This window comes from Canis lupus, chromosome 35 (genome assembly GCF_048164855.1).
Source record: "Canis lupus baileyi chromosome 35, mCanLup2.hap1, whole genome shotgun sequence".
Lineage (NCBI taxonomy): Eukaryota > Metazoa > Chordata > Mammalia > Carnivora > Canidae > Canis > Canis lupus.
In genome coordinates this window covers 8,404,241-8,427,042 of record NC_132872.1, presented here as the reverse complement: position 1 = coordinate 8,427,042, position 22,802 = coordinate 8,404,241, and the positions used below count along the sequence as shown (strand labels likewise).

General features: G+C 43.9%; 1 protein-coding gene and 1 long non-coding RNA gene across 2 annotated transcripts in view; one reads left to right on the top strand and one right to left on the bottom strand.

The window, feature by feature from the left end:
• ARHGAP31 (Rho GTPase activating protein 31) overlaps window positions 1-22,802 on the top strand; it is a 110,035-nt gene that overhangs the window by 1,214 nt on the left and 86,019 nt on the right. The window lies entirely within an intron of this gene.
• LOC140625137 (uncharacterized) lies at window positions 10,566-13,292 on the bottom strand. The gene is made up of 3 exons (XR_012024520.1): window positions 12,509-13,292; window positions 11,778-11,975; window positions 10,566-11,500 (listed from the first exon to the last, which is right to left on the bottom strand). It is a non-coding gene; the product is annotated as an uncharacterized lncRNA (long non-coding RNA).

The window sequence follows — 22,802 nt, the reverse complement described above, 5'->3', positions numbered from 1 at the left end:
GCCACCTCTCTCTGCTTGCAAGGTCAGATTGGATTCAGGAAAAAGAAAAAAAAAAAAAAAAGCCGGGCAGGGGGTGATCCCGCAGAGTAGAGACAATTTAAACATTTGTTGGGGGAGAGGGAAAGAAAACAATCTGGAATACAATAACAGCATTTGAAGTTACACGTTTTTCATCATAGGAAAGTTGGGGAAATTGAGCAGAAAATGACTCCTTTTGTAAGGTTGACTGGTCTTGAGCATACCCGTGACAAAAAGGCCTTGTCTTCAGGAACATAAGTGAGAGAGAAAATAGTCCACTATATAGGCCTTGTATTTACCCATAGCTATAACAAAGGAGGAAACTGGAGGATTGTTTAACTGTGCAGGATAATTCTGCCTCCAGGAAAACCCTCTCAAAAACCATTTGATTAGCTCATATCAAGCATGCATCTCAAAAAACAGTGCAATGGTTTTGTTTCAATTCTGTGTTTTGCTTTGTTTTTTAAAGACTCAGCACCACCTAGTAATTTGCAGTGGTGTGATATTCCTGCGGTATTCCAGACTTCAGCGTCTGCTGTGTCATTAGGACAAATGGCTTAGTATCTTAGAGCTTGGGGGACCACAGTTTTCAAAACTGCCTCTTTTGAAACCAAGGCATAACAGTCAACTCCTTTCATCCCCTCCAATAACCTGGGAGAGGGCAATTTGAAATGAAAGCGGCCTGAACTTTTTTGAAGGTGTTAGAACTCCGAGTGTGCGTCTTACCCACTACCCTCAGAAGTTCAGCATGACATGCTTCCCTCCACCTGCTTCTGTGAGGAATTCCAGGTTTAAGTCCAGGTTCACTACAAATGCTCCTGGGATGCCCCCGTCCACCAAGTGGGTGTTATCCTGGGCTCCCCTTCAAGCGTGAGAGTTGCATGGGGTTGCTTGCCAGTCCTGCCCCATTCTTGCAATGTAAGAATCATAGTATGAGCGAGGAATCCCAGCATTTGGTGAAGACACCCCAAAGGCAGCTTTCGGCAGCTCTTCTTTCACCTGCTTTATATTTTGGGTTTCTATACAGGTTTTTTTTTTTAATTTTTATTTATTATTTATTATAGTCACAGAGAGAGAGAGAGAGAGAGGCAGAGACATAGGCAGAGGGAGAAGCAGGCTCCATGCACCGGGAGCCCGACGTGGGATTCGATCCTGGGTCTCCAGGATCGCACCCTGGGCCAAAGGCAGGCGCCAAACCGCTGCGCCACCCAGGGATCCCTCTATACAGGTTTTATTTGGGGAAAAAAAAAAGGAAGGGGCCTCCTGCTTAAAGATAAAAAAAAATTGAAAACCAGTACCTGGTGCTCCCAGACTTGGTGTTGGAGTGAGGGGGCGGAAAGGGCGCAGGGAAGGCAAGGAAGCCCAGGCAGGTAAATTGACCTGCCCAAGTTCATACAGTAAATCATGGAGGATGCGGAGGGACCTGACCTACAAGGCTCCTCTCCCCTCCCTAGCTTCCTCATCTAGGCCAACATTCTCCTCTAATGATTTTTTTTTTTTTTCCTAAATTGAAAGCAGACAGCCCTGTCACAGGATCGGCAAGCTTTCAAGTCTGACATACCTGAATACAGTTTAGCTTTGAAACAAAAGGAAACTGACCCACTTAATGATCTAGACACCATTCTTGTGCCACATGAGAATTGGGCATGCATAATAAACAGCTTATATAAATGAGAGTAATTAGGATTTTTTTGCCGCATCTATAACTAGTTATATAGTTGCATCTTATTTTTCCTGTAGTGTAGCATCAGTAAGCTAAGTGCTAATGTTTTTCTCTAAAACTATGTGTTTTCCTCACTGACTTTCTGATACATGTATTGGTTAGTAGACAAGGCCTGGAACTCTGCTCCCCGGGGGGGAAAGGCTGACCTGGGCACTGCCCCTTTGCCCATCACCTTGGAAGTTCAACCCAGAGTCCTGATGGTGACAAGTCAGCATAGTAACTAGAAACCAGAAGCCTGGGGAGGGCCCACAAGACTGACACGGTGACTACTGAACTTTGGAATCAAGGGTAAAGTGATGATCCTGCAGAGACAGAGAAAAATGGGTTCAGGTCTGAGAGCACAAGGGCAGAAGAAGACAGAGATATAGGGAAGCCAAGAGAGCCCTTTTGCTCAGACAGGGAGGGAAAGCCCCAAGCTGGGGAGGAAGACAAAGCTGGTGACCATTAGCTGTGCTCAGGCCATCTGAAAATGGGGAAGCTACACCCCTGAGGCCTCTTGTAAAGAGTGAATGCCGTCCACTTCGGTAATTTGCTATGGCCAGCCCTGCTACCTTCAGCTGGATAAATCTGCCAGGACAGGGGTGTGTGGGGGACAAATATGTGTCCAGCTCAGAGCAGGAGCTGCTCAGGGCCAAGTACCATCCTTAATCTTTAGGAAGCTGATGAAAACCAGAAACCGTTTCTCACAGAAATGTATGCATGCACAGGTGTGAGCACACACACACACGTATACAGTTTCTGTGGCATCCACGCAGATGCCAAGTTCAGATCCTGCTGTTGATCATCTCCAGCTTTACACAGGCCTGACATGAAGGGCCAGTTTCCGCCTTTTTTGCTTCCTTGACCACTTGCCTCCAACCCGGTAAGAACACTCAAGAATGGCACAAAGTTGCTCCTGGCCACCTTGGCCAGGACCATGACTGCCACCCCAACCCTCAATCTCTCCCGGGAACCAGATAACTTTATCTTCCTGCCTGGAGTAGAGGGAAAAGAGCATCTCTTCCTTGCTGATATGCGGAAAATAGTACGGTTCTGTGGTCTTCTTTTTGACCACTGAATACGAAGGTCATTGCTTGCAGCTAGGTAATGAAAATCCCATCGTTTTGTCACCTGCGCTTGGAAGGCTGCAGGTGAAGCCCTGTGAGGCCAGAGTGCATCCATAAGCATTTTTTTAAACCCCTCCATTCTCAACCAAGTGCCCAGGGTCTTCCCACAGGGTTTGGAAATGCTGGGGCCAGGAATCAAGGGACCAGTAAGAGAATGTTGTGGGAAAAGCTGTCTCCTGCCTCCATTTGTGTCATCTGTCTTCACAACGAAGGCTGAGAGGACTTTCTCACCCTTCCAAACAATCTGTCGTTTTATTTGATCCCTGAGAAAAGGGGATATTGTCTGATCCAGGGGTTTGCCATGATGGTGGCATGTTAGAATCACCTGAGGAGCTTTAAAAAAAGGGGGGGGGGTGATGCAAGGTGCTGCCCAGATCCCATCTCAATTAAACAATTAAATCAGAATCTCTTGGTGCCCAGGCAGGCATGGGTATGTTCTAAAAGCTTCCTAGATGATTCCGATATGTAGGCAGATTTGGGAACCACCACTTGCACTGTAGGGTTTTACAGAACATTTTCCCCCTGGATAAGGAAACTTAATGATTCACAATGCATCCTCTGAATGTCTGAAAAGACATTTTATTACTGAAGATTTTTTTCTAGTTCTTATCAGATTGAAAGGTAGAAAGGTAGAAATTAAAAGTATAATTTCTGAGGCTAAGTCATTCTCTCAGTTTGTTTATTGGTTTTTTTTTAATAAAAAGTAAGTATTGAGGTACAGTGGGAGAGAAAGAAACATGCACCCCAGACTCGAGAAATGTATAGTCTAAGGGATGTGAACAAACTTTCAGAAACCGAGGCCTCAACAAAGCTTTGAAACTAGCTGTCATAACTGAAGAGAACATGTAAACGCTACTATCTACAATTAAACAGATAAGATAAACAGAAATAGGAACAAAGTCTCAGCAAGGAAGGTGAGTATTTTTCTGTCCAAAGCAGGAGTTAACACTGCCTGGAGAACCAGGGCAGATACTCTCTTTGGCTTCCTTTTTTTTCCTCCCCAGCATCTTGCCTGGCACATCCTTATCACACCCTCCCTACCTCATTCTTCATTCTTTAGGTCTCAGCTGCTTCTGGAAACCTTCCCTGACCTCCCAAGTCGGGTGCCCCTGCTGGGGGCTCCCATTGAGAGTTCTGGAAGCTTACTGTCTGGCATTGAATGCCAGCTTTGCCTGTTCCCAACCCTGGTGTAAGTGACTTACCTCTTCTGAGCCTCAGTTTCCTCATCTGTGAAATGGCAGTAATAAGACTGACAGGAAGATAAATGAGTTCATACAGGCAAAGCACTTGGCAGAGGACATGCATATGGAAAGCCACAAATGTAGCTATTATTATTATAAAACCCTAGACTTGCCCTAGTATAACCACCTACCATCCATGACTGAATGAGCGAGGGCTACAGTGAAATAAGTAAATGATATGGTCGGATGGGTTAATCAGTCGTGAAGGGGGATGGGAAGCAGATTGATTGCCCCACTGAATGAAGAAGCCATTTATGCAGGGATTTCCCAGAGCCACCCGGGAGTGCAAGAGCAAAATGTCAATTTGAGTCAAAAGGGCCCTCAGAAAGATCTGGGAAAGAGCCCCAGCTACTCCTAAACCCAAAGGGAACTGAAAGAGAAATCAGATCCAGGAACCAGAGCTTGTGTGGACAGGACAGCAACCTCATCGGCTTGGGTTTAGAGGGGCATCCCCATCGCTGGGTCCCAGAATTGAACAGAAAGAACCAAAAGAGGAGAATTAAGGCCTTAAACCTTAAGGTTTAACCGACTGATAACACAAAGCCTGCCTGAATCTTACTCTGTATAGTCTGGATGTGGCCAAAAACCCACACAGAATAGAAACAGCTACTTCATCTCCCCGCACCCCTCCCTCCTGCCCCTGTCCAGACCTATGGCAACAGCCCCTTGACCGCAGGCGTGGCCTCGCCCTTCCACTTCCCCTGCCCACCCCCGCTCGAGGCCACCCAGATGCCTTCCAGCCTCAGGAGGCTCAGGCGTTGGCACTGCGGACCTGTCACCCCAGACATTCCCTGGAGTCAAGTGAACCATCTGCTGGAGGAGGCGGGAGCAGGCCTGGCCTAATGCTGGGGCAGAGGGAAACACGATGAAAGCAGGAAGACATTTTTCCATAGACTGGAGAAGCTCTCCAGTGTCATGGGAGCTGTAGCTTTTGCTGCATCCTCTTTACCCCACCCCACCCCACCCCACCCCCCATCCAGCAGGCATCTGTAGGCTAGCTGGAAAACTTTTCTGTGGGAGTGGGGAGGAGGGGAGAACAATTTCTGAATTCCAGAAGCTGATTGACCTAGGCTGCTCTGGAACACTTGCTGGGGAGTGTTTGTTCCCGGGAATCACCTCGCCGGGATTTGGTGGCTGTGCGAGTGGCTGGGCAGCAGTGGGTGGGAGGAGCAGGTGGGCTGAAAGGTCCAGGACTTAATCTGAGGATAAGAAATGCATGCCCCCCCCCCACTTTGCTCTTTTTCCATTAGATGTTGGAACTAAATATTTTTGGAACGAAGTAGTAACAGACCCTTCTAATTGGGGCGACCTGGTGCTCATTTCCTCCAGAACAGACTGATCAAGCTGAGCTGTCCACCCCCACTGGCCTCTGGGTCTCAGAACTCCACCGTCCTCTCTGTGGTTCCTTCACACCGGTCTTGGGGCCCGGGAACTTGGAGCTACTTGTTTTTTTTTTATGGTTTTGTTTTTCACTCATGACTTGCCTTGAGTTGTAGCTTTTTCCCACTCATCCCTCCCTTCAAATGACTTTTCTTTTTGCTTATGGGTGCATATCCCACCCAATTTTCTGAGCTATTTCGAAGCGTGGTACCAATGCCACGCTTGAGTTTAATTGGTCTTGATGTTCCTCCCTCAAAAGGCTGGCCTCCAGTCTTTATTGAGGTGGGGCCACAGCCTGAGAAAGCTTCAAGAGTCTAGGGCCTGTCCTTTTAACCCTCCCCCCAGGATGCAGTTTTAGGTAAGGCTTAAAATAAAGAGCACCCAGAGGAAAGATGCTCACTGCAATTCAGAGAAGAGCAGATACTGGTATTAGGATTTTTTCTGAGAGTAACTTTTGATGGAGAAAGATGACATGATGTTGCTAGATGGCTAAAGGATGAAGGAGGAAAAGAAGTCCTCTTGGAAAGAGAGAAGGGACCGAGAAAAGAAGGCCAAGCCGCAAATCAGACCTGCTTGTTATTTTTGTTAGTAGAGTTACTGCATGCATTGATTGCTTACACTGTGCCCGTCACTTTATACATACAACATAATATTTTTTGACATCTTTAAGAATCAGGGTTTTTTTTAATCCCCATTTTATAGAGGAAGAAACTAGATGAAAGAGGATAATTATCTTACAACGATTATAGAGATAGGAAAGGCAGGATTTATTTTTATTTATTTTTTTAATATTTTATTTATTTATTCACGAGAAACGCACAGAGAGAGGCAGAGACATAGGCAGAGGGAGAAGCAGGCTCCTTGCAGGGAGCCCAATGTGGGACTCGTTCCCAGGACCCTGGGATCAGGGATCGCAACCTGAGCCAGAGGCAGATGCTCAACCACTGAGCCACCCAGGTGCCCAAAAGTCAGGATTTAAATCCAGATCTACCTGATTCCCAAGGCCACCATTCTAGGCACAAACACAGTGCCCCAGAATAGCACATTTTATAATTTGGCATTTACATACACTTTTGTCAAAACAAAACCCATAACCCTACAAAAAAAAAATAGCTTTTTCTCTCTTTGCTTAGCTCTTCCCCCAGCCATAACATCATTAATATTAATAATATTATTATGGACATCTACAGCCATTACATCTGGACATCTGCATGGCACTTTACCCTCTGCAAGGTGCTTTGCACACACATCTATTCTAGACCTACCAGCTTTCAAGACCAACCAGTCCCCACCTTTTCCTTCCAGTCCCCTCCCTGCCCACTGCAGCCACAATCCTCCTTTCCCTGTGGAACGCCCTTTGCCTTAGCGTCAAGAGCCACCCAGTTTGATCTCCATTCCCCTCATTATTCTATTTTCTAACTGGCAGGTCAGCGGCGGGCTCTGCTGGAGGCCGACGCACTCAGCAGCTCTCGCAGATTTGGAAGTGCACGGGGCCTCTCAGGGTGAGCCTGTGGCCAACACAGAGCACTTGATTGATTGACCCTGTTTCCTCCTCGGGAAGTCGGTGCTAGAGCCCTTCTAGGAAGCTCAGGACCGGAGACGCTGCTGATGGGCTGCAGCATTAGGGATCCAAGATTGTTTAAGGTTCCCCAGGGGGGCTTATGGCTCCTCCAAGATAGAAGCTGACCCAGACTTCGCACAGGATGCCCCAGAAACACTGCCTTTTCCTAGTGCCTCACCAGTTACTCCTTGGTATGAACCACATTCTTGGCGGGGCCCCAGAACCAACTGAGTTTCTGGGATAGAGTCTCAGGCACTCTTTGTTCTAGTTCAAGCTTGGCTGATGCATACCAGGCCCTGGTACCACGCCCATGGCCTGATGCTGCCCCAGAATGCCTTTGGGGCCCCCTCCCCACCTCCCCCAGGGAGAGAGGGATGAATGTCACCCCCCACCCAGCAATATATACCATCCCTTACTGTTACAGACACCACGTTTGATATATAAAGTAGGAATCTGGCAAACTATAAATAAATCTATAGCTTTCGTGACAGGCATCTGAGCTAATTTGTGTAATTATGCATATTTCTTTCCCTGGCTTTTTTTCATGTTTTTATTCAGAAACCATCTCATATGGGGTTTTCAATTCAATGCAACAAGTATTTAAGGGGGCTGAACTGTGCAAGACACTCTTGGATTTGTAAAGATGCTCTCAAGTTGCTCTCAGCCTGGTGGGGTCGCCGGAGGGGAAGGTAGCTAATAGAAGCACAGAGAACGAAATGAGGGCTCCAGAGGATGTCTACATGCGAGGCGACTGAGTGAAAGAGAGCCATTGGAGTGGGTTGTTTGTCAGGGGGGGAAATCAATAAAAATGATAGAGGGGAGATGGGATGCTTGGTGTCTACAGACAGGAAATGACATGGTTTTGCCTGAGACTTGTATTGGTCATGACTTCTGGCACCCTGAGGGAGGAGACATTAAGCTCTGGGAAAGGGAGTTGAGACTTAGGGTGGCCAGGCTTGGGGCGTGGGGGGCCATGGTTGGGGAGACAGAAGCTGTCTTCAGGGGCAGGAGATCTGAAGCGACCCTCAGGAGGAAGCAGGGTAGCTGATCATAACAAGAGTGGCAACTGGTTCAGTGAGGGAGTCTGTTAAAAGAGAAAACTCTTTTTCATGATGTTAGCTGACCATTCTAATTATGCGTCTTGATTAAATCTAGCAGGAGGGCATCAATGTGCAACCGTGGCCTCGCCCCATGGTGTGGAAAGTTCTGTTTTGTCGCCCATGTTTTAGATGAAGACTGACTCAGAGAGGTTAAGTAGCTTGCCTAACGTCACCCAGCCGGGAAGTAGAAGAACCAGGGCTTGAAAGTGGGACTGTCCCACAGCAATTCCCATCCCACAGCTCCCTGTCCTCTGGACTCAAACGGGTCAGCTGGCAGTCAATCCGGGTCTGATACGCACAGCTCCATTTTACCATGCGTCGCCAAGGTGCTAAGTTCAGCAGGAGTTAGCCAGGCTTTAATAAAACTTCTGGCAATGGAGTTCTCATCCCAGTTTTTCAAAGTAAAACTTTTAGGTTCCAAATGGCAGGCTTCTAAACAGAGAGCATGGCCTGTTACCATAAGTAGGCCCTTCCACCACTTCTTTCCCATCTGTTTCCTGCATGCAGAGTATTATTGGGAAACAATGATGTCAGCTCTTCCATATAAATCTACACCTCCCTGCTTGCCCCTCCCCTACAATGCATATTTTTGTTCCTCTTTCTGGCTTTTGTCTTGCTGTTCTGCTCCTTAAGGACTCACGCTTTTGGCGTCAATTGTTGGCTTTCTTTTTTTTTAAATATGTTTTAGCTATTTAAGCTTATTGTGGCCTTTAAAGTGCACATGGTTTTTTGGGTCCATATTTGGAAAATCTTTTGTTTGGCTAATAGCTAGAACATGGGCCTGATGTTAATGGAGAGGAGCCATTTTGCCTGATGGAAAAGCAAAGCTAGAGGCGGGGCTCCCAAATGGGAATCAGAATTGAGGATGCAAACGCTGCTTGGGGACCCTTCGGGGGTGTTTGGACCCTGGGCACAGAGCCTGTAGCAGAAGGTCAGGAAAATATACTTATGGAGTAACCTGTTTTTTCTCCCCCCAAGTCTGACTTTCAAATGGGACATGGTTTTCCCCTTCCTCTACTGCCCCTAATGACGATTTGGTTTCAGAAAGGCAAGGGGGGAGTGGGTAGGCCTTGGAGGGTGGGGGGTGGGAGGCATGGGTTTCGAATTCTGGGTCTCAAAGGATTCTAGACCTCTCTTTCTCAGCTTTGGGCAGTGATACTCAAACTCTACTGGGCGTAAGAATGACTAAAACTGCAATTTTTACTTTTAAAATTGAATTTCAAAAGTCAAAAAATATTAATTAAATTTAGCTCACTGTGAGTACACTATAAGGAGTATTAGAAATACTCCTTAAATTCCATTTCAGGAGTATTTCTGAAACCAAATGTTCACCTAATAAGAATTTCCAGTAGGCATTTGCCGAGGTCCTGTAGCATCCGGGTCTCCGGAGAGCATGGGGCTTCACTGAATGAGTTCTATCGTTTATGGGGCTGCGAGCTGTCAAGTGCCACTGCATAGCAGCATCTGAGGTCGGTCCCTCAGAGGTTCTGCTTTTGTAGGTCTCAGATGGGGTCTCAGAATCCACATGTTTAAAGATGAACTCCAGGTGCTTCTGATATCTTTGGTCTACAGATCTCGCTTTCAGAAACGTTGCCTGAGCCCACAGAAAGAAGCAGCTGAATGAAACCACATGATTTTTATTTTTCTTCATTATACTTTATACATTGCTCAAATTTTCAACAGTAAACATGTATTTTTACTATTTGAATTGGAAAAAAATCTTTTAAAATTTTAATGGGAATGGGATGTCTTCATTCGTAAAGCCTTTTTGTATTAATCCTTATTTTAAAACTTCTGTTTGCTTTCCTGCTTTACTAGGTGCAGATTAGTGATATCAATGAACTTCTCTGAGAAGCAGTGTGACAAGGTGGTTGGTTAGCATGTGGCTTTTTTCGCTGATAATCTGCCTTGGTTCAAATTTCAGCTCTCCCACAAACTAGCTTTGTGACCCTGGACAAGCTTACCAGATCTCTCTGTTTCCTCATCTGTGAAGTAGGGATTATATGATATTATTGCTCAAGGTTATGAGGACTAAATGAACTAGTGTACTGCCTAAAATTAAGCAAACCTTCCGTTAAGTGTTGACTCTGGTTATTATTTCCTTGGTGATTGGAAATCTTACCCTGTTTCAGCCTCATTACTCAGAATGTGGTTCCTGAGTAATGCTACAGATATGGAAGTTAAGGGAGCTGAGAACACATACTATTCCGAGGCTGCCGTATATCCTTAGGGTCTTCCTCTTTAAAAAAAAAATCTTTAATATACATCCGATTATTTATCTTCTTTGGTTGGATGCATAAAAATGCTAGTCTTAAGACTTTTATTTGTTGATAAATATTTCAGGGGTGGGACTGTGGTGAACTTTCTAAATTTTACATTTCTTTCGTAATCAGAAAAAATAACCTAAAAACAAAATCGAAAGGAAAAAAAAGGAGAGTTAATGGTAAAAGGCTATAATCATAGGGACAGCCATCCAGTCTTCTAGTTTCCATTTGTATTTCAGGAGGGCTGTACACCTGGAAAATGAGCCTGTTTTCATCAGTGATGGAACATCGTGAGGCCTGAGTTTTAGCTGGCCCATAGGTTATTTCACATCTGCCTATTTCTTTGCTTCACAAATGCATTTTGACAGTTGACTGAATGCAATAGATCTGACTCGATCTTAGTCTGTATGGACAGAGTCTTATGCTGTAGAGCATAGGGATCCATACTACACTCTTCATGGGTTGAATCAAATATGGAGTCTGTATTCACGTCTCAGTGCTTTATTTGAAGATGGAAGCTTGTACACAGAAGCATATCTAGGAAGGTGAACAGGGTGGGGAAGTGTAGACCTTTACTTCTCTTTTTTTTTTTTTTTTAATTTTTTTTTATTTATTTATGATAGGCACACAGTGAGAGAGAGAGAGGCAGAAACACAGGCAGAGGGAGAAGCAGGCTCCATGCACCGGGAGCCCGATGTGGGATTCGATCCCGGGTCTCCAGGATCGCGCCCTGGGCCAAAGGCAGGCGCCAAACCGCTGCGCCACCCAGGGATCCCGACCTTTACTTCTCTACTTCTACTGCCACCTGTCATAGTTTCCTAAATTGTCTCCTCCCTGTGTAGATAGAAAATTTGCAGAAAAAACCCAAACAAACAAACAAACAAACAAAAACAAACAAACAAAAAATCTGCTCCTTGAAGACTGGGGTCGTTCCCTATTTCCTTGTGTGTTAGATGTCTGCAGGACTGGTTCCTTTCTGGAGGCTCTCAGGGAGAATCCATTTTCTTGCCTTTTCCAGCTTCTAGAGGCTGTCCTCCTTCCTTGGTTCACGGCCCCTCATCATATCTTCTGATTAAGAAATCAGAAGGTCTCTTTCTTGTAAAGACCCTGTGATTACATCAGATAATTCAAGATAGTCTCCTAGTTCTGAGATCCTTAGCTTGATCACATCTGCAAAAATCCTTCTAGACATATGAGGCAACATTCACAGGTTCCAGAATAAGGATGTGGACTTCTTTGAAGTGCCATTACTCAACCCACCACAATCTGTTTTCCCCACAGTACATTGGCTTAATAGATATTAATAAAGTGAATGAAGGGAATGGGAGGGGAGGTGATGATGGGAGGGGAGAAAGAGATGGACATCAGCATGTTAAGCACTTACCATAAACCAGGCTCTGGGTTAGCTGGGACACAGGAATGAACGTGCATTGTCTGTCCCTGTGGGAGCTCAAGTCTCATGCAGGAGATGGGTGCATTCTCAACTGATTCTCACACAAACCACAATGGGAGATGAATGACATTAATTCTGACTCAGAGAAGCTGGATCTTCTAAGATGAGTGGAATCTGAGAGGTCTCTTCCTGCAAGGAAGATATTCCAGACAGAGGGGAGAAGCTAAGCAAAGGCATTGGGTGTAAAACAATATGGCAGGATCAACATTCTCAAAAGAAGAACAAAGAGAACAAGGGTGAAGCATGAGCCACCCACCTGCTTGGATAGGTTTATAAGAGCAAATGGATTATTAAATGACCATTATACATCTTCCAAAGGAAAAAAAAAGAGCGATGAACACAAATGTACCAGTTTAAATTCCAGTTTGATAAAGGAAGACTCTTGAGCCACCCTTAAAGCTTCTGTGTCCTTTTTGCTGTTTCTCCTGTTGCTAGTAAGAAAAACATTGGACCCTGGTCTAGGAATAAACTTCCTCCAGGTGGAGGAAAAATGAAATGCCCCAGGCAGTTATAACCCAGAGTTTCAGTTTATTCCATCTATTTATAATCTTGGGAAATTTTGCTTTTCTCTGTCTGGTGGATGATAACCAGAGCGATGTTTAATATTTCAAATCCAAGTTTTATTTGAGTTGAAAAATTTTATAACGTTCCTTCCCACCTACCTCCTGGCCAGACTTCTCCTCCATCCCACGTCTTTTCCTTCCAAGTTTCTCTTCACCTTTGTCATTCCTCCAGTTTAAGAAACCATGGAGCAGTTATCACATCCATCATTCTTGTCAGTTCTACTCCCAGGCGGCATTTTGAGCTTGGCCCAGCGCGCTCCTACTCCACTATTGGATGGCCATCCCCATCTCAGAGCAGGGTCCTCCCCACTCTGCTAGCTCTCCATCTCCAAGGAGACCTCGGGGTCCCTTGGAGGTGGGCCTCCCTGGCCAGTGCCCGCCTGACCTCTGCCAGATTCCACAGCTCCAAGAACTAAAAATACTTCAGCCTCTGCTTTTCCCTCTGGCAGACGCTCAAACTGATCCTGTCCCTTGTGACTGAAAAGCAGAGGAGCAGAAGGAAGCAAGACTAGCTGGATGGTCAGCCACCGCCCTGAGGTGCTCCTCCCGGAGGTGCATTTGCTCCGATTCGGGACAGCAGTTGTCGCCTTTCCTCCCTCGAGAATAGCTCCCCTGGCAATGCTGTGCCATCCCTTGACCCCTAATTGGAATTGGTGGAGTCATGAAAAAAATACAGGATGTGATTTTAATGAGGAATAAACACCTGCCACAGGTGCAAGCCATCCTCTTCTCTTGTAAAATTATAAAAGTAATTGTAAAAGAAAGAAAGAAAGAAAGAAAGAAAGAAAGAAAGAAAGAAAGAAAAGAGAGAGAGAGAAAGAAAGAAAGAAAGAAAGAAAGAAAAGAAAGAAAGAAAGAAGAGAGAGAGAAAGAAAGAAAGAAAGACAGACACATGGAGATTTATAAAGCACAAGGTCTCTTCTCACATCCCTGTAGTCCCATGTGTCAGTCTGGGCCGGATCAACTGGACCAGTTCTGTACAGCAGAACTTTCTGAGGGAAGCGTGCTCTGTCTGCACCGTCCAATTTGGCAACTACTAGCCACACGCGGCTGTTAGCACCTGAATGTGGCTAGCCCTACTGAGGAACTGAACTTTACATTTTAATTTATTTAAATGTACCTAGCCACTGGGATCCCTGGGTGGCGCAGCGGTTTGGCGCCTGCCTTTGGCCCAGGGCGCGATCCTGGAGACCCGGGATCGAATCCCACGTCGGGCTCCCGGTGCATGGAGCCTGCTTCTCCTTCTGCCTATGTCTCTGCCTCTCTCTCTCTCTCTCTCTCTCTCTCTCTGTGTGACTATCATAAATAAATAAAAAAAATTTAAAAAAAAATGTACCTAGCCACATGTGGCCAATGGTTATTGAATTGAACGGCACAGAGAACTTTCTCTGTATGTGCTAAAAAAATGTACACATCGAATGAGTTTGTTTTCTGTCCCACAAAGTGACAACATATATATGCTTTGAAATATGCAGCTTTAAATAACAGTAGATCTTGGAGAACTATCCATTTTTGTAATTATAGCTCAATCTCACTCTTTTTAATCACTGCATGGGGTTCTGCTGAATGGATGGGTTTTTAAGGTTAATTTTATTTCTTAAATCATGTATCATATTTCTGTGTTTCCGAATGTAAAAGACTCTGAAAGGCATAGTAAACAGATCTCCCTCCCTTCCCTGCCCTCATCCTCCCTGTTCCTCATCCCAGAAGTAACTAGTGTTAATTTTCTTGGAAATCTTTCTCTAGATACTCTGTGCATGATATACATACTTCTTATAAAATATCTTGATGTATTTAACTGTTTCCCTTTTTTACATGTTCCTATAAGATTTCTCTTATGATCTAAATACTGATCAATTGATTTAGTATTTATTGAATATGTTGTAGGAGTCATGCATCATCTCATTGATAATTGTTATTATCTATAACTTATTGAATATTAATACTGCTTCCCTTTGCTTATAATGAGGGTTGAATTTGCTTAGTCCACATACTTCTAGTTATGCTTTAAACTTGCGTTCCAATATTCCTTAGGGATGTTGGCTGGTCAATCCATATCTGTCAGCTGGAGTCCAGGCCCTGGGTTAAGGCTGAGGCTGAAGATAGGGAATAGTTAGAAGCTCTTTGGCCCCATGCCCCATATCCATGGCATCTTGAACACAGAGCTCTGGTCATCTGAGCCATCCTAGCACAGGCCGCAGAGACCCCAGAAGTGGGTGAACAACAATGAAACAGGTGGCAGCCTAAAAAGGAAACGTATCCCGAAGTTGAGCATCCATAATTTGGCAAAAATTATAGACAGAGTATATCTTCTAGTAGGATTGATAAAGAGAATGTCTGCTAAGAGCCTGTCGCCACTATCACTCCCTACATCCTTGAATGACTTCCCAGTGCCCTCAAGACAAACATCAGCTCCATAAACACCAATAAGGTTGACCAGCTGTCATACTCAGAGACCTGCCTTCTCTGTAGCCTTAATAAATACCAGCATCCCACCCGAGCATTACCCCTGGCCACACGATACTTCTCATAGTTTCTCAAAAGTACCGTGCTCCTCATGCCCTCAAGTGTTTGTATATGCTCCTCTCTTGGTATAGAATAGTCAGCCTACCTCCTATCTCTCTTTAGTGCTACCAAGGGTCTTGCTAACTCCATCATTTGGGTCATGGAGTGGATCCTCCAGGATGCCTTCCCTGACCCCTCTGAGGAAGAGTGGGGTGCCTGTCCTATGTGTTCCATCCTACCCTGTACTGTCCAGTGCTGCTCTTATCACACTGTATATACCATCCTCACATCCACCCTATCCCTGCCTCATTCTAGACTCTCCATGACCCTGAGTCAACTCTGTGAGATGGGGATCCATGTCTCTTGGTTCACCACTTTACCACTGGTGCCTAGCATAATGCTCATAATTATGTGTTAAAAGAGTAGATGGAGCCAGGGAAGGGCAATGCTTGCTGTCCTGGGTCCTAGTGGTGGTGGAGTGGGTACGGAGGAGTGTGTCTTCGTGAGTATCTTACACAGAGGCATGCATCTGTTATGTGACTATGTACCCAATGTGGAGACTGTGGAGGTGGAGGAGGAATCCACTGGTTGAGTGTGGGGTGGGATCTTCATTCTGCAAATAATTGTCCACTGGTCTTCAGCAAATCACACTCTCTGAATCTCAATTTCCTCATCCAAAAGGCAGAAATGAGACTTAGATGAGAAAATACAGGCTAGGGTACCTAGATGGCTCAATCAGTTAGAGTTTGCCTTTGGCTCAGGTCATGACCCCAGGGTCCTGGGATTGAGGCCTGCATCGGGCTCCCTGCTCTGTGGGGAGTCTGCTGCTCCCTCTCTCCCTACCCCTCCCCCCACTCATGCATTCTCCCTCAAATAAAGAAATAAAAATCTTTAAAAAAAAGAAATATAGACCAAAGAGCTTTTAAAATGGGAAATGAATTCTGGTATTTATGAATACCACAGTTATCTGGCAGTTTAGACACTTGTGCTCAGAAAGGACTAACAGGCCCCAGAGGCTGTGTTTACTGCAATGCTGTGAATTTCATGCCTTCTTGTAGACATCACCCACTTCCATGTTGGAAGGAAACCAGGAGAGTTGTTTCCCTGACATAACCGCCCCTCCACCCTGGTCCCTCCCCAGCCCTGCCAGCTTCAAGACCCCCATCCTCGGGGTCTTTAAGTATGTCGTGCAGGTGCACAGCTAGGGCTCCCCTTTCATTCAGTGTGCTGGGATCATCCTGTGCCAAGGCAAACACAGAGATAAATGAACTAGAAGCTAATGTGTCACTTCAGAGCTGACAGAATCGCAGAAAATTGTTATCCAAACTTCTTGTTTAACACACAGAGAAGCCCAAGGCCCTGGACAGTACAGTAATTTGCCTGAGAAAGTGCAGCTGGCCAGTGGTGTTTTCTGGCTGCCAGTTGGTGTTAGCCAGAAATAACGGGTCAGTGCATTTCTCAGAACCACCCAGCATCAGGAATCCCTGAAAGAGGAGAAGAGGCCCAGATGATACTGCCTTTAACAGAGAAGGAGGGTTCATAAGACTACCTCACAGCCTGAGAAAAATATCCTTTATTATAAGGCTGGTTAAAAGGATGATATATATTTACTGGCATAGAAAGATGTCCAACAATATCTAAGTGAAAAAGCTCACAAAATAGATATACAGTATAATTCTATTTCGGTAACTATTTTTATTTATTTATTTATTTATTTATTTATTTATTTATTTATTTATTTATACATGAGATATATATATAGAGAGAGAGAGAGGCAGAGACACGGGCAGAGGGAGAAGCAGGCTCCATGCAGGGAGCCCTATGTGGGACTCGATCCCAGGTCTCCAGGATCCCACCCTGGGTTGAAGGCGGCGCTAAACTGTGAGCCACTATTTTTATAAGAAAAAGTCTGGGGGGATATACTCAAAACATTAACAATACAGCTTTTTCTGTCTTTTGCATACTTTGCCACGTTGCTGTTTTTTTTTTTTTTTTTAATGCTTTGGGGTTTTTTAAATAATGTATATGTATAATGTTTATACTTTGGAAAAACAATAAGGCATTTTCATTTTGTAAAAGCGTACATATTCCCTAAATTATTCCAACTTTCTTTACTCTGATTTTGCTTTTATCAACAACTTTTATCAACTGCAACTTGCCCTCCTGACAGAGGCCCCCACCTATACAGAGGCTAGACGCAATTGTGAATTCCTATTTTTAAAAAAAAGATGAAATTGCCATTAGATACCACAGAGTCATCCCGACAGAACTTGGTTGCAGAGAATGGATCACTCTCAGATGGACTTGCCAAATTCAGGTTCTGATTCTGCCAAGGAGAAGACAAAGAGCCTGGTCTGTGATGACTGTGATGGACCAGCTTCCCCCATGCACACACCCCGCGAGGCCCCCCTAAACACATCAGCTGGACTCAGTCCTACGGTCACTGCTTGGGGCTCAGGGTAAAGCACTCTGGGAGCTTTTGGCAGCACATCCTTGAATCTCCAACATAGGGAGAGAGAACTTTGGTTTGAGGTTGTGCAAAAGTATGGCTAGCTGACTGCTCTGGCCACCTGCTGAATTTTGCAAGAGACTTGCATGATGCCATCAGAGGCTATGAGACAAATATTTTTGAGTTTGTAAAAGTGAAGTCCTAAGTTAATAGAAGGACAGGGAAACTGCCAAGATGGCAGGGGTTAGGGGAGGGGTAACTAACCCTTAGATGGTGCATTTACCAAGTGCTTTTACCAAATTGTCTCATTTGTCCTTCATAATCCTGTGAGTGAGATGACAGGTTATTATTACATCTGCTGTGTAAAGAGGGCACTGATGATCCCCAAGGACTCAGAACTGGTAACACCAAATCTGTGGCCTTTACTTTGTGCGTAGTAGGACACAAGATTTGTGTAGATACCAGGTATGCTTAAAGCTCTGAATTAGGGGGATCCCTGGGTGGCGCAGCGGTTTAACGCCTGCCTTTGGCCCAGGGCGTGATCCTGGAGACCCGGGATCGAATCCCACGTCGGGCTCCCGGTGCATGGAGCCTGCTTCTCCCTCTGCCTGTGTCTCTGCCTCTCTTGCTCTCTCTGTGTGACTATCATAAATAAATAAAAATTAAAAAAAAAAAAAGGTCTGAATTAGGAATCAGAAGACCTACGTATTTGTCATGTGAGCTTGTTGGGAGTCCCTTCATCTTTCTGAGCCTTAGCTTCCTCATCTGTAGGATGGGAATAATAATACTTGTCCAGCTTGCTTCATGGGGTGGGGATCTGACAAGAAAATGAACACCAAAATAGTATACTTCGAACATAGTGAATTGCTAAAGGAATAAAAAAGTATAATTTCCCAGGGCAGGACTGAGGGATATGTGTTTGAGAATAACTTTCTCTAAACAAAACTGTTATTTTAGAACTGGATAAACTTACTGCAGCCCCCAACAATCCAGTAACCCCCAACAAGTTCCCTAGGAAGCCAAACCATCTATTTTCATGCCTCCTATCCTGCTTCAGGTAGATTTTCAGCTTTGAAGATAAGTAATCAGGTTTCCTGGAAAAAGAAGCATCCCTGACCAGCTGCCCCTTTTCTCTGAAACCCACCAGGATTGGACTGGGCTTGAGTTTGGGATTTCTTCCTCAAATACTTGCTTGGGAGCCTATACTTTAATCCTAAAAAATTGGGCTTGCTTACATATTTTGAGGGGTATTTAAATACAAATGAACTTAGATTTGTGGGGCGCCCAGGTGGCTTAGGTCATTAAGCATCCAACTCTTGATTTGGGCTAGGGTCATGATTTCAGGGTTATGGGATTGACCCTCACGCCAGGCTCTGCACTGGACATGAAGCCTGCCACCACCACCCCCAACTCCCCAATCAATCAATCAATCAATCAATCAGCAAGCTTAAATTTGTGCTATGCTTTTCCCATAGAAGGGACCATCACAGAGGCCTAGAGTGAGGGCTCTGGGATCCCCCACCCTGCTTAAGCAGAGCATTTTTGCTTTCTTCAGTCCTATTTGTTTTATGCTTTGGGGTAAAGTGTATCTGAACAAAACACTTTATGTTTTAAAAAAATAAGTTTGAAAAAAATAAAAATAAAAAAATAAGTTTGAAAACCACTGCTGCTTAAATCTGCAAATCAGCAAAACTCCTTTTTCTTTTTTGTCTGAGGGTCACCCACCCAGCCAACCACTGATCTCATGTGCCCACTCCTGACCTCACTAATACCTCCTTTCTGAGATCCTGTTACCCTGAGGTCTGCCCTGGAACCTTTCCTCTGGACAGTCCAGGTGTCCTGTGTGTTTTGTTTGGTTTGATGACATTTCACAAAGGGCCTGCAGAACACCCACGCAAATTCAGTTCGTTGGCAAAAAATGTTCAGCACCCGTATGTAATGTGCTGTTTTCTGTTTTCTAGGATAGCGAAGTTTCCGTTTTCAATGGGAAGAGTATGGAAATAAGGCAGAGGGGGGGGCCTGGGTAGTTCAGTCGGTTGAGTGTCTGACTTCAGCTCAGGTCCTGATACTGGGGTACTAGAATCAAGCCCCGTGTCCGGCTCCCTGCTCAGCAGAGAGTCTGCCTCTCTCACCCCTCCCCTTGCTCTTATTTTCAACTACCCCCCAAATAAATAAATAAAATCTTAAAAAAAAAAAAAAGAAAAGAAAGAAGGCAGAGACACAGGGCTGGCATTCATGCCTCTTCTCTAGATTTCTATGAATAATTCTTAGCCTTCTTGCCATAGTGGGTATAGTTTCTTATGTGAACACTAGCGACGTAGAATAATTTCTGGCATTAGAGAGGAATCTCCATTAATGTGGGAGGAAGGGGAAGAAAGAAGAAACAAGAGGAAAGAAGAAAGGAAGAGAGATCTGAAGGAAGAATGGAATTGGAAGGTGGTACAGAAGAGTAGCTTTAGAATTTTTGAAGTGGCCAACCTAGGTGGAAGACTAGCTTTTGCTAATGATGTTTTGTGTGGCGGGAGTGAGCAGCCTCAGTTTCGTTACCTGCACTAAGAGGGTAAAAATATTTACCTTATACACTCACAGGGATGTTGTGAGGATCAGCTGAAATGTTGAGTAGGAAAGGGACTTTCAGATCTCACTTAAGGAGGTCATTGTTCCCCAAACTGAAAACTGTCGTCATTTTTTTCACTGTTCTTTGAACAGATGGTTTGAGGGATTAGGATCTTTCCCTCTTTCAATTTGATTTTGGAGCTCTGAAACTAAACCCAGCTGTTTCTACAAAGTTTTCAAATGCTAGGTCTCAGTAGTTTTTTACTGGGTAAAACTCAGCATCTTTATAAATGATCTCCACTGGAAGTCTCGAATGATGTTGTATAATTTAAAGATAGTAATGACAGAGAAGTTACAGTCTAATTAAAAAAAAATGTCATCTAATAATTTGAATTTTGCCTTAAATGTAAGTTCTTCACTCTGCAATGCAGGCCTGCTTGATTTATCTTGAACCTCACATTATTTAGAAAAATAAAAAGATATTTTACTTCCTGATCAACTAATGTAATCTGGTTTCACTGAGCTCAAGAAATAATAGTTCCTTCTTTTCTTGGCTAAGGGAGCAAATTACCAAATGATATAGATTATTTACATATTTTATTTAGATTTCCTAAAACAACTAGATTTTATTTATTCTTGCCTACTCTTAATTGAATACTATAGAATCAATCTCTCACTTATGATTATTTTAAATTGAACATTCAAATTTCTGTCTAAAAATCTTAAAAAAAAAAAAAAAACTAAGCCTAGTGTGGAATGTAGTAATAACTCAATGAACAAATATTTCTGGGAAGAAAATTTGAGAAGTGGTGAAAACAAGCTGAACTGCATTCCAGTATTGGATGGACATCCATCTCTTGGTCCATTGACCTGCTCCCTCCTTTTTTTTTTTACATACAGGTTACATTACTCAAAAAAAACAAAAAAAAAAAGCCTTTTCAAAATAAACAATGCTGCTGATCTAGTCTATCTTGGGACTCATTGTTAAAAATTCTTCCCTTCTGCTGTCTTCTTCTGGGCAATACCAAACAAACATTAACAACTGTGGAACAGATGTTCTAACTAGAGAAGATTCCAAAGCTGGGCTCAAACGCATCCCCAACCAGAACAAGACACTGACCACAGAGATTAATCTTTCTGGTATGGGTGTTATGAGATAAAAGCACCTTCTGGATTTCATCACATATTTTTATAAAACACCCTCTAGAGGGTTGTGGGGTTTGGGTTTTTTGGGGTTTTTTGGGGTTTTTTTTTTTTTTTTTTTTTTTTTGGTATTTTAGAGCAGGGTCAGAAAATTCTTTATTTTGTGACCCAACTGTCATCCAAATGCTATATATTCGGTGTTTGCTGTTTTAGGCAGTAAACCAAAATGCTTTCCGTTCCTCTATTAAAATTTTCAAATTACATGATTTCTTTGCTACCTTCTTTGATTTTGACATGAGGTATTAAGAATTCACTGCACACTATAGCATAAGAAATTTTAAAAAGATAACATTTCACTGCATTCCATGAGTTACAGGATACCAAGCAGGATGGGCTCCCGCCTTCCATCTAGGCATGGACACAAAGTTATATCCAAACAACACATTGTGCTCTTTATCTCTTCATTTAACTGCTAAGTATTTCTAGAAATCCTAACCTTGTCTTAGTGCTGAAACATCCTATCTCCTGGCTCTAGTAACCTTTAATTTTAAAAAAAGTGGTTCCTCCTGCCCCCCTGTAACCTACTTGAGTGATTGGAGAACAGAGTGATGAAATTGGGAAGACTGGAGGGTGATAGTGTTGGGGAGATGTTATCCACAAGGCCCTGAATCTAATACGTTTTTCCACCTCATTCCCTGTATAGAGTGCACAGCTTTCAATGGTTGGGGGAGAAAAAGTGAGATCAGCAACAGAGGTGACATCAGTAAGGCATCTCCCTTGTCGGGAAGAGTCAAGGGAGGGGAATTAGAAATACCCAAGACATCCTTAAGCAACTTTTTTTTTTTTTTTAAGATTTTGTTTATTTATTCATGAGAATACTCAGAGAGGAGAGAGAAGCAGAGACACAGGCAGAGGGAGAGGCAGGCTCCATGCAGGGAGCCCGATGTGGGACTTGAACCCGGGTCTCCAGGATCACGCCCTGGGCTGAAGGCGGCGCTAAACCGCCGAGCCACCGGGGCTGCCCCCAACAGGGAACTTTTTGTATGTGGTTTGTTAACCACCCGGAGAATCCTAGATTTCAATCCCAGAATAGGAATTTTGCTTTCTACCATAACATAGGTTCTCAACACAGTTTATGCTCCATCGGTGATTTTCATACCATTATCTAGTGTTAGATTATTTGAGGGATACTGCTGTATTCTTCATTCTACCAGGTCCTTACACAAGACTGGAAGTTGTCAAACCAAAGAAACCTGCTTTTATGAATTAGTTTGTATTTTCCTGCTGCTGCATAAGGATCTCCAGGAACACACAGCATGTAGACATGTGGCTTTCTTGATTTTCTCCCCTTCCCTCCTCATAGAAAAGTTATGAGCTCCAAATAAGGGGCCATTTCATTGTTAGGCATTTTCTAACCCCAAATGAGCATAATTATCATCCGCTTGGGTTGAGATACAAAATACTCTACTGGTATCAATAATCTCAGGCCAAACATAAACATATTGTTTGTGTTTTTGCATATCTAATCTTCATGATTAGAAAGTATTCTCTTGATAAATACATTTGCTGTAAAATAAACTTTCATGACGACATTACCTTACCTTTTACTGCTTTACCTCCTTTCCTAAGTAATCATGTTTATGAATATATTCTTTCCTTTGCCATTAAGAGTTCCATTCCAACGTGGTCCCTTCTCCCCATGAATCAGTATGTCCTTGTCAATCAGGAATCAGCTAGATC